Source organism: Salminus brasiliensis, chromosome 2 (assembly GCF_030463535.1).
Source record: "Salminus brasiliensis chromosome 2, fSalBra1.hap2, whole genome shotgun sequence".
NCBI classification, from domain to species: Eukaryota; Metazoa; Chordata; class Actinopteri; order Characiformes; family Bryconidae; genus Salminus; species Salminus brasiliensis.
Genome location: NC_132879.1, coordinates 38,830,216 through 38,845,565, shown reverse-complemented (window position 1 = coordinate 38,845,565; position 15,350 = coordinate 38,830,216). Strand labels below are relative to the sequence as shown.

Sequence of the window (15,350 nt, the reverse complement as noted above, 5' to 3'; positions counted from 1 at the left end):
CCGACAAATGCATATGGGTATATTTTTTACACAAAACCATATTCTGTGGTTGCTCCTGGGCAGTCAACCCTGTCTCGCCTGCAGCTGGTCCAAAACACAGTGGCTAGGTTGGTACCAGAAAAAAGGAAGCATTTTCCACTCCTTTTTAAATTAGAGGTCCTCTGTTTACCAGTTTTAGCTACCGGATACAGTTTAATGATTTAATCAGGGGTGGCATCATAAAGCAGCCTGGGATTTGGATACACCAAATTCAAAAATATTGGGGCAGTGGTGGCTCAGCGGTTAGAGCACCGGGATATTGATAACAGGGTTGTGGGTTCGATTCCCGGGCTCGGCAAACTGCCACTGTTGGGCCCTTGAGCAAGGCCCTTTACCCTCTCTGCTCCCCGGGCGCTGGAGTTGGCTGCCCACCGCTCTGGGTGTGTGTGTGTACTCACTGCCCCTAACACATGTGTGTGTGTGAGTGTGTGTTCACTACCAGATGGGTTAAATGCGGAGGACACATTTCGCTGTACAGTCCACACTGTACAGTGACAAATACGTTTTTTTAATCGCTGGTTAACATAGCACAGTGATATAGATAATACGTCTAATTAAATGAACTGTTTCATTATTTCATTTACTAAAACTATTTTACTTCCAAGCCCAGGTGAACTCTCCACACAACTTAGAATTGAATAGTAAATAACAATCACAGATATGAACTCACCGACAAATGCATATGGGTATATTTTTTACACAAAACCATATTCTGTGGTTGCTCCTGGGCAGTCAACCCTGTCTCGCCTGCAGCTGGTCCAAAACACAGTGGCTAGGTTGGTACCAGAAAAAAGGAAGCATTTTCCACTCCTTTTTAAATTAGAGGTCCTCTGTTTACCAGTTTTAGCTACCGGATACAGTTTAATGATTTAATCAGGGGTGGCATCATAAAGCAGCCTGGGATTTGGATACACCAAATTCAAAAATATTGGGGCAGTGGTGGCTCAGCGGTTAGAGCACCGGGATATTGATAACAGGGTTGTGGGTTCGATTCCCGGGCTCGGCAAACTGCCACTGTTGGGCCCTTGAGCAAGGCCCTTTACCCTCTCTGCTCCCCGGGCGCTGGAGTTGGCTGCCCACCGCTCTGGGTGTGTGTGTGTACTCACTGCCCCTAACACATGTGTGTGTGTGAGTGTGTGTTCACTACCAGATGGGTTAAATGCGGAGGACACATTTCGCTGTACAGTCCACACTGTACAGTGACAAATACGTGCACCTTTACCTTTACCTTTAAAGCGGTCCCTGCAGAGACTTTCTGAACACTTCCCCTGCCTGACTTAGGAGAATCCCTCTTGTTAAAACAAATGCATAACACAAACATCATTAATCTTACATAAGCATCAATTTTCGTTGCATTTCTGAAATTCATGATTGCATATGAGGTGTTTTATGTTACTTGCCATTCATTTTTTTTCTTGCAATGCAGCAATAAATATCTTGAACGAAATAATCCAAGCTGATCTTCTGGCTTGTTGTTCAGAGGATAGGAAAAGGGCTATTTTGTGGAACCTACTCAATGTTTCTATGCTAATTAACTGTCCAAACTCATACCTACCTCTACTTCTAATTTACCAACACTCTCCTCTCGCTACCCAACATGCATCGCTGCCTTTTCGTTAACTTTACGCGGACTTTTCTAAATGAATGCTCGCAGTGTTGATTTGCACATTACTTTGGTTAAAAAGCTTCACCCGTTGTGTAGTCCCCTTGTTTAGTGGTTTGAGAGGGTTTTAAGCATGATTTGGGAACACACCGTCAGTGAGGTCAGTAGCGCAGACCCTAAAGTCTTCAACTCCACGGAACGTGAAGTCAGCTTTGCGCAGTGGCAGTATCGTAGCCTATGAGGTTTATCCGAGGCGCGATTATTGCTAGTTGAAAACTTTACCCAATACCCCGCCGTAACGACTTGCAATATAGTCGGTACTGGCAATTTTTGACAGTCTCTACGGGGATTGATGAGTCTGGTTAAAAATAGGTTTGTTAGAGTGTTTTTTCGTTGGCGTCATTAGGGATGTGGTACATGCAATGCAGTGTTTTATATACTTTCGGACTTAAAATAGAAGCGAGGTCTTTGAGTCTAATAAGCACGCAACCACAAGGGGGGAATCTGTTGTTGACCAGTTCATAGCTTGATCCTGTACAGCTAAAACTTAATGAAATAAGACTTTTACAATAGCATTGCTTTTTAAGACTCATATACATCGACTTCCAGTAATATCGAAGTGCATCACTAGGATTATATTGTTTTTAAACATGACCTCGCGTTTGTTATTACTGGTTCGTTTCTAGGTCAAATGTACAAGATCAAAGCTGACTAGTAATGAAGTAAGGGTTAAGCAGCAAAATGTCACATTATGCTTTGTAACGAATTCTGTTAAGTGCCAAGCTGCTTAGCATTAGCACCAAACTTACTCATTCATCTTACTTTCTGTTTCTTCCCGCTCGGAGTCACGGTGGGACCGGAGCCTATCCAAAATTATTGCACGTATGGCAGGAGAACCCCCTTGACAGGGCACGAGTCACAGGGTTACTGGATCAGTCAACTGCTGGAATCATCGCAGATTTCCTAATGTTTTCTTTTTGACCCAATAATAAAATTCAGTTTCAGTTGGATCAGTTTGTTTGCTTTCATTTGTTCTTTTTTTCGATTTAAATTCTCTTTACGGTTTCCCTCTGAATATTAAACCATCCATCTTCTCTGCGTTTTTTGTAGTTTACTGCAAGACAACCCTTTGTTATTTTTGCTCAATAGCGTGCAGGCTGCTGCTCTCTGTCGCTTTCTGTCCCGGGGGTGCGCGACCGCCTCTGTGATGACGTCACAGAGAAACCCGTCTATACCCAGGGTCAAGTCAGGCAAATACAACAAATGAGTCACATAAACACCGAGGTTTATAAGAAGGACTAGGAAACCACGAATTATCTACAGTGGGGTGTCCACGTGTAGAACCCGCTAAGCCATTACAGCGACATTTGTTTTGATTGGATGTGGAAAGCTGTTAAACTCAGTGTTCACTATAGAAAGTACAGCGACAGCTCTTTTGATTATCGGAACAAGCTTCTGCGAAAACCTGTTACAGTCAGTGTTCACAATAGAAAGTATCCTAGCCTACAACAGCGTATATAAAACTCCCGTGCTTAACCCTCAGAAAGTTTCACTGCGTCACATTTCAAAAGGATAAAACATAAGCAAAAAGAAACCTATGAAGCGGATCTGGGATTTGGGATCAGATATTGTCACCCAAAATACACATAAATAGGACTTATAAAATCCTAATCCCAGATCCGTAACTGCTGTTAACACGACATCTCCTAATTTTCGGCACCTATATGAACTGGTAATGTCAATTAATGGAGCACAAAGACCACGCCTGTTAAGGTATTGATTTGCTATTTTTTTTAATCGCTGGTTAACATAGCACAGTGATATAGATAATACGTCTAATTGAATGAACTGTTTCATTATTTCATTTACTAAAACTATTTTACTTCCAAGCCCAGGTGAACTCTCCACACAACTTAGAATTGAATAGTAAATAACAATCACAGATATGAACTCACCGACAAATGCATATGGGTATATTTTTTACACAAAACCATATTCTGTGGTTGCTCCTGGGCAGTCAACCCTGTCTCGCCTGCAGCTGGTCCAAAACACAGTGGCTAGGTTGGTACCAGAAAAAAGGAAGCATTTTCCACTCCTTTTTAAATTAGAGGTCCTCTGTTTACCAGTTTTAGCTACCGGATACAGTTTAATGATTTAATCAGGGGTGGCATCATAAAGCAGCCTGGGATTTGGATACACCAAATTCAAAGCGGTCCCTGCAGAGACTTTCTGAACACTTCCCCTGCCTGACTTAGGAGAATCCCTCTTGTTAAAACAAATGCATAACACAAACATCATTAATCTTACATAAGCATCAATTTTCGTTGCATTTCTGAAATTCATGATTGCATATGAGGTGTTTTATGTTACTTGCCATTCATTTTTTTTCTTGCAATGCAGCAATAAATATCTTGAACGAAATAATCCAAGCTGATCTTCTGGCTTGTTGTTCAGAGGATAGGAAAAGGGCTATTTTGTGGAACCTACTCAATGTTTCTATGCTAATTAACTGTCCAAACTCATACCTACCTCTACTTCTAATTTACCAACACTCTCCTCTCGCTACCCAACATGCATCGCTGCCTTTTCGTTAACTTTACGCGGACTTTTCTAAATGAATGCTCGCAGTGTTGATTTGCACATTACTTTGGTTAAAAAGCTTCACCTGTTGTGTAGTCCCCTTGTTTAGTGGTTTGAGAGGGTTTTAAGCATGATTTGGGAACACACCGTCAGTGAGGTCAGTAGCGCAGACCCTAAAGTCTTCAACTCCACGGAACGTGAAGTCAGCTTTGCGCAGTGGCAGTATCGTAGCCTATGAGGTTTATCCGAGGCGCGATTATTGCTAGTTGAAAACTTTACCCAATACCCCGCCGTAACGACTTGCAATATAGTCTGTGCTGGCAATTTTTGACAGTCTCTACGGGTACTGATGAGTCTGGTTAAAAATAGGTTTGTTAGAGTGTTTTTTGGTTGGCGTCATTAGGGATGTGGTACATGCAATGCAGTGTTTTATATACTTTCGGACTGAAAATAGAAGCGAGGTCTTTGAGTCTAATAAGCACGCAACCACAAGGGGGGAATCTGTTGTTGACCAGTTCATAGCTTGATCCTGTACAGCTAAAACTTAATGAAATAAGACTTTTACAATAGCATTGCTTTTTAAGACTCATATACATCGACTTCCAGTAATATCGAAGTGCATCACTAGGATTATATTGTTTTTAAACATGACCTCGCGTTTGTTATTACTGGTTCGTTTCTAGGTCAAATGTACAAGATCAAAGCTGACTAGTAATAAAGTAAGGGTTAAGCAGCAAAATGTCACATTATGCTTTGTAACGAATTCTGTTAAGTGCCAAGCTGCTTAGCATTAGCACCAAACTTACTCATTCATCTTACTTTCTGTTTCTTCCCGCTCGGAGTCACGGTGGGACCGGAGCCTATCCAAAATTATTGCACGTATGGCAGGAGAACCCCCTTGACAGGGCACGAGTCACAGGGTTACTGGATCAGTCAACTGCTGGAATCATCGCAGATTTCCTAATGTTTTCTTTTTGACCCAATAATAAAATTCAGTTTCAGTTGGATCAGTTTGTTTGCTTTCATTTGTTCTTTTTTTTCGATTTAAATTCTCTTTACGGTTTCCCTCTGAATATTAAACCATCCATCTTCTCTGCGTTTTTTGTAGTTTACTGCAAGACAACCCTTTGTTATTTTTGCTCAATAGCGTGCAGGCTGCTGCTCTCTGTCGCTTTCTGTCCCGGGGGTGCGCGACCGCCTCTGTGATGACGTCACAGAGAAACCCGTCTATACCCAGGGTCAAGTCAGGCAAATACAACAAATGAGTCACATAAACACCGAGGTTTATAAGAAGGACTAGGAAACCACGAATTATCTACAGTGGGGTGTCCACGTGTAGAACCCGCTAAGCCATTACAGCGACATTTGTTTTGATTGGATGTGGAAAGCTGTTAAACTCAGTGTTCACTATAGAAAGTACAGCGACAGCTCTTTTGATTATCGGAACAAGCTTCTGCGAAAACCTGTTACAGTCAGTGTTCACAATAGAAAGTATCCTAGCCTAAAACAGCGTATATAAAACTCCCGTGCTTAACCCTCAGAAAGTTTCACTGCGTCACATTTCAAAAGGATAAAACATAAGCAAAAAGAAACCTATGAAGCGGATCTGGGATTTGGGATCAGATATTGTCACCCAAAATACACATAAATAGGACTTATAAAATCCTAATCCCAGATCCGTAACTGCTGTTAACACGACATCTCCTAATTTTCGGCACCTATATGAACTGGTAATGTCAATTAATGGAGCACAAAGACCACGCCTGTTAAGGTATTGATTTGCTATTTTTTTTAATCGCTGGTTAACATAGCACAGTGATATAGATAATACGTCTAATTAAATGAACTGTTTCATTATTTCATTTACTAAAACTATTTTACTTCCAAGCCCAGGTGAACTCTCCACACAACTTAGAATTGAATAGTAAATAACAATCACAGATATGAACTCACCGACAAATGCATATGGGTATATTTTTTACACAAAACCATATTCTGTGGTTGCTCCTGGGCAGTCAACCCTGTCTCGCCTGCAGCTGGTCCAAAACACAGTGGCTAGGTTGGTACCAGAAAAAAGGAAGCATTTTCCACTCCTTTTTAAATTAGAGGTCCTCTGTTTACCAGTTTTAGCTACCGGATACAGTTTAATGATTTAATCAGGGGTGGCATCATAAAGCAGCCTGGGATTTGGATACACCAAATTCAAAGCGGTCCCTGCAGAGACTTTCTGAACACTTCCCCTGCCTGACTTAGGAGAATCCCTCTTGTTAAAACAAATGCATAACACAAACATCATTAATCTTACATAAGCATCAATTTTCGTTGCATTTCTGAAATTCATGATTGCATATGAGGTGTTTTATGTTACTTGCCATTCATTTTTTTTCTTGCAATGCAGCAATAAATATCTTGAACGAAATAATCCAAGCTGATCTTCTGGCTTGTTGTTCAGAGGATAGGAAAAGGGCTATTTTGTGGAACCTACTCAATGTTTCTATGCTAATTAACTGTCCAAACTCATACCTACCTCTACTTCTAATTTACCAACACTCTCCTCTCGCTACCCAACATGCATCGCTGCCTTTTCGTTAACTTTACGCGGACTTTTCTAAATGAATGCTCGCAGTGTTGATTTGCACATTACTTTGGTTAAAAAGCTTCACCTGTTGTGTAGTCCCCTTGTTTAGTGGTTTGAGAGGGTTTTAAGCATGATTTGGGAACACACCGTCAGTGAGGTCAGTAGCGCAGACCCTAAAGTCTTCAACTCCACAGAACGTGAAGTCAGCTTTGCGCAGTGGCAGTGTCATAGCCTATGAGGTTTATCCGAGGCGCGATTATTGCTAGTTGAAAACTTTACCCAATACCCCGCCGTAACGACTTGCAATATAGTCGGTACTGGCAATTTTTGACAGTCTCTACGGGGACTGATGAGTCTGGTTAAAAATAGGTTTGTTAGAGTGTTTTTTGGTTGGCGTTATTAGGGATGTGGTACATGCAATGCAGTGTTTTATATACTTTCGGACTTAAAATAGAAGCGAGGTCTTTGAGTCTAATAAGCACGCAACCACAAGGGGGGAATCTGTTGTTGACCAGTTCATAGCTTGATCCTGTACAGCTAAAACTTAATGAAATAAGACTTTTACAATAGCATTGCTTTTTAAGACTCATATACATCGACTTCCAGTAATATCGAAGTGCGTCACTAGGATTATATTGTTTTTAAACATGACCTCGCGTTTGTTATTACTGGTTCGTTTCTAGGTCAAATGTACAAGATCAAAGCTGACTAGTAATGAAGTAAGGGTTAAGCAGCAAAATGTCACATTATGCTTTGTAACGAATTCTGTTAAGTGCCAAGCTGCTTAGCATTAGCACCAAACTTACTCATTCATCTTACTTTCTGTTTCTTCCCGCTCGGAGTCACGGTGGGACCGGAGCCTATCCAAAATTATTGCACGTATGGCAGGAGAACCCCCTTGACAGGGCACGAGTCACAGGGTTACTGGATCAGTCAACTGCTGGAATCATCGCAGATTTCCTAATGTTTTCTTTTTGACCCAATAATAAAATTCAGTTTCAGTTGGATCAGTTTGTTTGCTTTCATTTGTTCTTTTTTTTTCGATTTAAATTCTCTTTACGGTTTCCCTCTGAATATTAAACCATCCATCTTCTCTGCGTTTTTTGTAGTTTACTGCAAGACAACCCTTTGTTATTTTTGCTCAATAGCGTGCAGGCTGCTGCTCTCTGTCGCTTTCTGTCCCGGGGGTGCGCGACCGCCTCTGTGATGACGTCACAGAGAAACCCGTCTATACCCAGGGTCAAGTCAGGCAAATACAACAAATGAGTCACATAAACACCGAGGTTTATAAGAAGGACTAGGAAACCACGAATTATCTACAGTGGGGTGTCCACGTGTAGAACCCGCTAAGCCATTACAGCGACATTTGTTTTGATTGGATGTGGAAAGCTGTTAAACTCAGTGTTCACTATAGAAAGTACAGCGACAGCTCTTTTGATTATCGGAACAAGCTTCTGCGAAAACCTGTTACAGTCAGTGTTCACAATAGAAAGTATCCTAGCCTACAACAGCGTATATAAAACTCCCGTGCTTAACCCTCAGAAAGTTTCACTGCGTCACATTTCAAAAGGATAAAACATAAGCAAAAAGAAACCTATGAAGCGGATCTGGGATTTGGGATCAGATATTGTCACCCAAAATACACATAAATAGGACTTATAAAATCCTAATCCCAGATCCGTAACTGCTGTTAACACGACATCTCCTAATTTTCGGCACCTATATGAACTGGTAATGTCAATTAATGGAGCACAAAGACCACGCCTGTTAAGGTATTGATTTGCTATTTTTTTTAATCGCTGGTTAACATAGCACAGTGATATAGATAATACGTCTAATTAAATGAACTGTTTCATTATTTCATTTACTAAAACTATTTTACTTCCAAGCCCAGGTGAACTCTCCACACAACTTAGAATTGAATAGTAAATAACAATCACAGATATGAACTCACCGACAAATGCATATGGGTATATTTTTTACACAAAACCATATTCTGTGGTTGCTCCTGGGCAGTCAACCCTGTCTCGCCTGCAGCTGGTCCAAAACACAGTGGCTAGGTTGGTACCAGAAAAAAGGAAGCATTTTCCACTCCTTTTTAAATTAGAGGTCCTCTGTTTACCAGTTTTAGCTACCGGATACAGTTTAATGATTTAATCAGGGGTGGCATCATAAAGCAGCCTGGGATTTGGATACACCAAATTCAAAGCGGTCCCTGCAGAGACTTTCTGAACACTTCCCCTGCCTGACTTAGGAGAATCCCTCTTGTTAAAACAAATGCATAACACAAACATCATTAATCTTACATAAGCATCAATTTTCGTTGCATTTCTGAAATTCATGATTGCATATGAGGTGTTTTATGTTACTTGCCATTCATTTTTTTTCTTGCAATGCAGCAATAAATATCTTGAACAAAATAATCCAAGCTGATCTTCTGGCTTGTTGTTCAGAGGATAGGAAAAGGGCTATTTTGTGGAACCTACTCAATGTTTCTATGCTAATTAACTGTCCAAACTCATACCTACCTCTACTTCTAATTTACCAACACTCTCCTCTCGCTACCCAACATGCATCGCTGCCTTTTCGTTAACTTTACGCGGACTTTTCTAAATGAATGCTCGCAGTGTTGATTTGCACATTACTTTGGTTAAAAAGCTTCACCTGTTGTGTAGTCCCCTTGTTTAGTGGTTTGAGAGGGTTTTAAGCATGATTTGGGAACACACCGTCAGTGAGGTCAGTAGCGCAGACCCTAAAGTCTTCAACTCCACGGAACGTGAAGTCAGCTTTGCGCAGTGGCAGTATCGTAGCCTATGAGGTTTATCCGAGGCGCGATTATTGCTAGTTGAAAACTTTACCCAATACCCCGCCGTAACGACTTGCAATATAGTCGGTACTGGCAATTTTTGACAGTCTCTACGGGGACTGATGAGTCTGGTTAAAAATAGGTTTGTTAGAGTGTTTTTTGGTTGGCGTCATTAGGGATGTGGTACATGCAATGCAGTGTTTTATATACTTTCGGACTTAAAATAGAAGCGAGGTCTTTGAGTCTAATAAGCACGCAACCACAAGGGGGGAATCTGTTGTTGACCAGTTCATAGCTTGATCCTGTACAGCTAAAACTTAATGAAATAAGACTTTTACAATAGCATTGCATTTTAAGACTCATATACATCGACTTCCAGTAATATCGAAGTGCATCACTAGGATTATATTGTTTTTAAACATGACCTCGCGTTTGTTATTACTGGTTCGTTTCTAGGTCAAATGTACAAGATCAAAGCTGACTAGTAATGAAGTAAGGGTTAAGCAGCAAAATGTCACATTATGCTTTGTAACGAATTCTGTTAAGTGCCAAGCTGCTTAGCATTAGCACCAAACTTACTCATTCATCTTACTTTCTGTTTCTTCCCGCTCGGAGTCACGGTGGGACCGGAGCCTATCCAAAATTATTGCACGTATGGCAGGAGTACCCCCTTGACAGGGCACAAGTCACAGGGTTACTGGATCAGTCAACTGCTGGAATCATCGCAGATTTCCTAATGTTTTCTTTTTGACCCAATAATAAAATTCAGTTTCAGTTGGATCAGTTTGTTTACTTTCATTTGTTCTTTTTTTTCGATTTAAATTCTCTTTACGGTTTCCCTCTGAATATTAAACCATCCATCTTCTCTGCGTTTTTTGTAGTTTACTGCAAGACAACCCTTTGTTATTTTTGCTCAATAGCGTGCAGGCTGCTGCTCTCTGTCGCTTTCTGTCCCGGGGGTGCGCGACCGCCTCTGTGATGACGTCACAGAGAAACCCGTCTATACCCAGGGTCAAGTCAGGCAAATACAACAAATGAGTCACATAAACACCGAGGTTTATAAGAAGGACTAGGAAACCACGAATTATCTACAGTGGGGTGTCCACGTGTAGAACCCGCTAAGCCATTACAGCGACATTTGTTTTGATTGGATGTGGAAAGCTGTTAAACTCAGTGTTCACTATAGAAAGTACAGCGACAGCTCTTTTGATTATCGGAACAAGCTTCTGCGAAAACCTGTTACAGTCAGTGTTCACAATAGAAAGTATCCTAGCCTAAAACAGCGTATATAAAACTCCCGTGCTTAACCCTCAGAAAGTTTCACTGCGTCACATTTCAAAAGGATAAAACATAAGCAAAAAGAAACCTATGAAGCGGATCTGGGATTTGGGATCAGATATTGTCACCCAAAATACACATAAATAGGACTTATAAAATCCTAATCCCAGATCCGTAACTGCTGTTAACACGACATCTCCTAATTTTCGGCACCTATATGAACTGGTAATGTCAATTAATGGAGCACAAAGACCACGCCTGTTAAGGTATTGATTTGCTATTTTTTTTAATCGCTGGTTAACATAGCACAGTGATATAGATAATACGTCTAATTAAATGAACTGTTTCATTATTTCATTTACTAAAACTATTTTACTTCCAAGCCCAGGTGAACTCTCCACACAACTTAGAATTGAATAGTAAATAACAATCACAGATATGAACTCACCGACAAATGCATATGGGTATATTTTTTACACAAAACCATATTCTGTGGTTGCTCCTGGGCAGTCAACCCTGTCTCGCCTGCAGCTGGTCCAAAACACAGTGGCTAGGTTGGTACCAGAAAAAAGGAAGCATTTTCCACTCCTTTTTAAATTAGAGGTCCTCTGTTTACCAGTTTTAGCTACCGGATACAGTTTAATGATTTAATCAGGGGTGGCATCATAAAGCAGCCTGGGATTTGGATACACCAAATTCAAAAATATTGGGGCAGTGGTGGCTCAGCGGTTAGAGCACCGGGATATTGATAACAGGGTTGTGGGTTCGATTCCCGGGCTCGGCAAACTGCCACTGTTGGGCCCTTGAGCAAGGCCCTTTACCCTCTCTGCTCCCCGGGCGCTGGAGTTGGCTGCCCACCGCTCTGGGTGTGTGTGTGTACTCACTGCCCCTAACACATGTGTGTGTGTGAGTGTGTGTTCACTACCAGATGGGTTAAATGCGGAGGACACATTTCGCTGTACAGTCCACACTGTACAGTGACAAATACGTGCACCTTTACCTTTACCTTTAAAGCGGTCCCTGCAGAGACTTTCTGAACACTTCCCCTGCCTGACTTAGGAGAATCCCTCTTGTTAAAACAAATGCATAACACAAACATCATTAATCTTACATAAGCATCAATTTTCGTTGCATTTCTGAAATTCATGATTGCATATGAGGTGTTTTATGTTACTTGCCATTCATTTTTTTTCTTGCAATGCAGCAATAAATATCTTGAACGAAATAATCCAAGCTGATCTTCTGGCTTGTTGTTCAGAGGATAGGAAAAGGGCTATTTTGTGGAACCTACTCAATGTTTCTATGCTAATTAACTGTCCAAACTCATACCTACCTCTACTGCTAATTTACCAACACTCTCCTCTCGCTACCCAACATGCATCGCTGCCTTTTCGTTAACTTTACGCGGACTTTTCTAAATGAATACTCGCAGTGTTGATTTGCACATTACTTTGGTTAAAAAGCTTCACCTGTTGTGTAGTCCCCTTGTTTAGTGGTTTGAGAGGGTTTTAAGCATGATTTGGGAACACACCGTCAGTGAGGTCAGTAGCGCAGACCCTAAAGTCTTCAACTCCACGGAACGTGAAGTCAGCTTTGCGCAGTGGTAGTATCGTAGCCTATGAGGTTTATCCGAGGCGCGATTATTGCTAGTTGAAAACTTTACCCAATACCCCGCCGTAACGACTTGCAATATAGTCGGTACTGGCAATTTTTGACAGTCTCTACGGGGATTGTCGAGTCTGGTTAAAAATAGGTTTGTTAGAGTGTTTTTTGGTTGGCGTCATTAGGGATGTGGTACATGCAATGCAGTGTTTTATATACTTTCGGACTTAAAATAGAAGCGAGGTCTTTGAGTCTAATAAGCACGCAACCACAAGGGGGGAATCTGTTGTTGACCAGTTCATAGCTTGATCCTGTACAGCTAAAACTTAATGAAATAAGACTTTTACAATAGTATTGCTTTCTAAGACTCATATACATCGACTTCCAGTAATATCGAAGTGCATCACTAGGATTATATTGTTTTTAAACATGACCTCGCGTTTGTTATTACTGGTTCGTTTCTAGGTCAAATGTACAAGATCAAGGCTGACTAGTAATGAAGTAAGGGTTAAGCAGAAAAATGTCACATTATGCTTTGTAACGAATTCTGTTAAGTGCCAAGCTGCTTAGCATTAGCACCAAACTTACTCATTCATCTTACTTTCTGTTTCTTCCCGCTCGGAGTCACGGTGGGACCGGAGCCTATCCAAAATTATTGCACGTATGGCAGGAGAACCCCCTTGACAGGGCACGAGTCACAGGGTTACTGGATCAGTCAACTGCTGGAATCATCGCAGATTTCCTAATGTTTTCTTTTTGACCCAATAATAAAATTCAGTTTCAGTTGGATCAGTTTGTTTGCTTTCATTTGTTCTTTTTTTCGATTTAAATTCTCTTTACGGTTTCCCTCTGAATATTAAACCATCCATCTTCTCTGCGTTTTTTGTAGTTTACTGCAAGACAACCCTTTGTTATTTTTGCTCAATAGCGTGCAGGCTGCTGCTCTCTGTCGCTTTCTGTCCCGGGGGTGCGCGACCGCCTCTGTGATGACGTCACAGAGAAACCCGTCTATACCCAGGGTCAAGTCAGGCAAATACAACAAATGAGTCACATAAACACCGAGGTTTATAAGAAGGACTAGGAAACCACGAATTATCTACAGTGGGGTGTCCACGTGTAGAACCCGCTAAGCCATTACAGCGACATTTGTTTTGATTGGATGTGGAAAGCTGTTAAACTCAGTGTTCACTATAGAAAGTACAGCGACAGCTCTTTTGATTATCGGAACAAGCTTCTGCGAAAACCTGTTACAGTCAGTGTTCACAATAGAAAGTATCCTAGCCTACAACAGCGTATATAAAACTCCCGTGCTTAACCCTCAGAAAGTTTCACTGCGTCACATTTCAAAAGGATAAAACATAAGCAAAAAGAAACCTATGAAGCGGATCTGGGATTTGGGATCAGATATTGTCACCCAAAATACACATAAATAGGACTTATAAAATCCTAATCCCAGATCCGTAACTGCTGTTAACACGACATCTCCTAATTTTCGGCACCTATATGAACTGGTAATGTCAATTAATGGAGCACAAAGACCACGCCTGTTAAGGTATTGATTTGCTATTTTTTTTAATCGCTGGTTAACATAGCACAGTGATATAGATAATACGTCTAATTAAATGAACTGTTTCATTATTTCATTTACTAAAACTATTTTACTTCCAAGCCCAGGTGAACTCTCCACACAACTTAGAATTGAATAGTAAATAACAATCACAGATATGAACTCACCGACAAATGCATATGGGTATATTTTTTACACAAAACCATATTCTGTGGTTGCTCCTGGGCAGTCAACCCTGTCTCGCCTGCAGCTGGTCCAAAACACAGTGGCTAGGTTGGTACCAGAAAAAAGGAAGCATTTTCCACTCCTTTTTAAATTAGAGGTCCTCTGTTTACCAGTTTTAGCTACCGGATACAGTTTAATGATTTAATCAGGGGTGGCATCATAAAGCAGCCTGGGATTTGGATACACCAAATTCAAAGCGGTCCCTGCAGAGACTTTCTGAACACTTCCCCTGCCTGACTTAGGAGAATCCCTCTTGTTAAAACAAATGCATAACACAAACATCATTAATCTTACATAAGCATCAATTTTCGTTGCATTTCTGAAATTCATGATTGCATATGAGGTGTTTTATGTTACTTGCCATTCATTTTTTTTCTTGCAATGCAGCAATAAATATCTTGAACGAAATAATCCAAGCTGATCTTCTGGCTTGTTGTTCAGAGGATAGGAAAAGGGCTATTTTGTGGAACCTACTCAATGTTTCTATGCTAATTAACTGTCCAAACTCATACCTACCTCTACTTCTAATTTACCAACACTCTCCTCTCGCTACCCAACATGCATCGCTGCCTTTTCGTTAACTTTACGCGGACTTTTCTAAATGAATGCTCGCAGTGTTGATTTGCACATTACTTTGGTTAAAAAGCTTCACCTGTTGTGTAGTCCCCTTGTTTAGTGGTTTGAGAGGGTTTTAAGCATGATTTGGGAACACACCGTCAGTGAGGTCAGTAGCGCAGACCCTAAAGTCTTCAACTCCACAGAACGTGAAGTCAGCTTTGCGCAGTGGCAGTGTCGTAGCCTATGAGGTTTATCCGAGGCGCGATTATTGCTAGTTGAAAACTTTACCCAATACCCCGCCGTAACGACTTGCAATATAGTCGGTACTGGCAATTTTTGACAGTCTCTACGGGGACTGATGAGTCTGGTTAAAAATAGGTTTGTTAGAGTGTTTTTTGGTTGGCGTTATTAGGGATGTGGTACATGCAATGCAGTGTTTTATATACTTTCGGACTTAAAATAGAAGCGAGGTCTTTGAGTCTAATAAGCACGCAACCACAAGGGGGGAATCTGT

At 41.0% G+C, this 15,350-nt stretch overlaps 6 non-coding genes across 6 annotated transcripts; all 6 read left to right on the top strand.

Moving 5' to 3' along the window:
- The first annotated feature begins 1,850 nt into the window (after positions 1 to 1,850).
- Positions 1,851 to 1,991, top strand: LOC140550373 (U4 spliceosomal RNA). The gene has a single exon (XR_011979078.1). It is a non-coding gene; the product is annotated as a U4 spliceosomal RNA (small nuclear RNA).
- Positions 1,992 to 4,427: 2,436 nt separating this feature from the next.
- Positions 4,428 to 4,568, top strand: LOC140550458 (U4 spliceosomal RNA). Its single transcript, XR_011979157.1, has one exon. It is a non-coding gene; the product is annotated as a U4 spliceosomal RNA (small nuclear RNA).
- A 2,437-nt stretch (positions 4,569 to 7,005) lies between these two features.
- On the top strand, positions 7,006 to 7,146 carry LOC140550444 (U4 spliceosomal RNA). The gene has a single exon (XR_011979145.1). It is a non-coding gene; the product is annotated as a U4 spliceosomal RNA (small nuclear RNA).
- Positions 7,147 to 9,584: 2,438 nt separating this feature from the next.
- Positions 9,585 to 9,725, top strand: LOC140550372 (U4 spliceosomal RNA). The gene has a single exon (XR_011979077.1). It is a non-coding gene; the product is annotated as a U4 spliceosomal RNA (small nuclear RNA).
- Positions 9,726 to 12,473: 2,748 nt separating this feature from the next.
- On the top strand, positions 12,474 to 12,614 carry LOC140550402 (U4 spliceosomal RNA). The gene has a single exon (XR_011979106.1). It is a non-coding gene; the product is annotated as a U4 spliceosomal RNA (small nuclear RNA).
- A 2,436-nt stretch (positions 12,615 to 15,050) lies between these two features.
- Positions 15,051 to 15,191, top strand: LOC140550415 (U4 spliceosomal RNA). The gene has a single exon (XR_011979118.1). It is a non-coding gene; the product is annotated as a U4 spliceosomal RNA (small nuclear RNA).
- Positions 15,192 to 15,350: the final 159 nt, after the last annotated feature.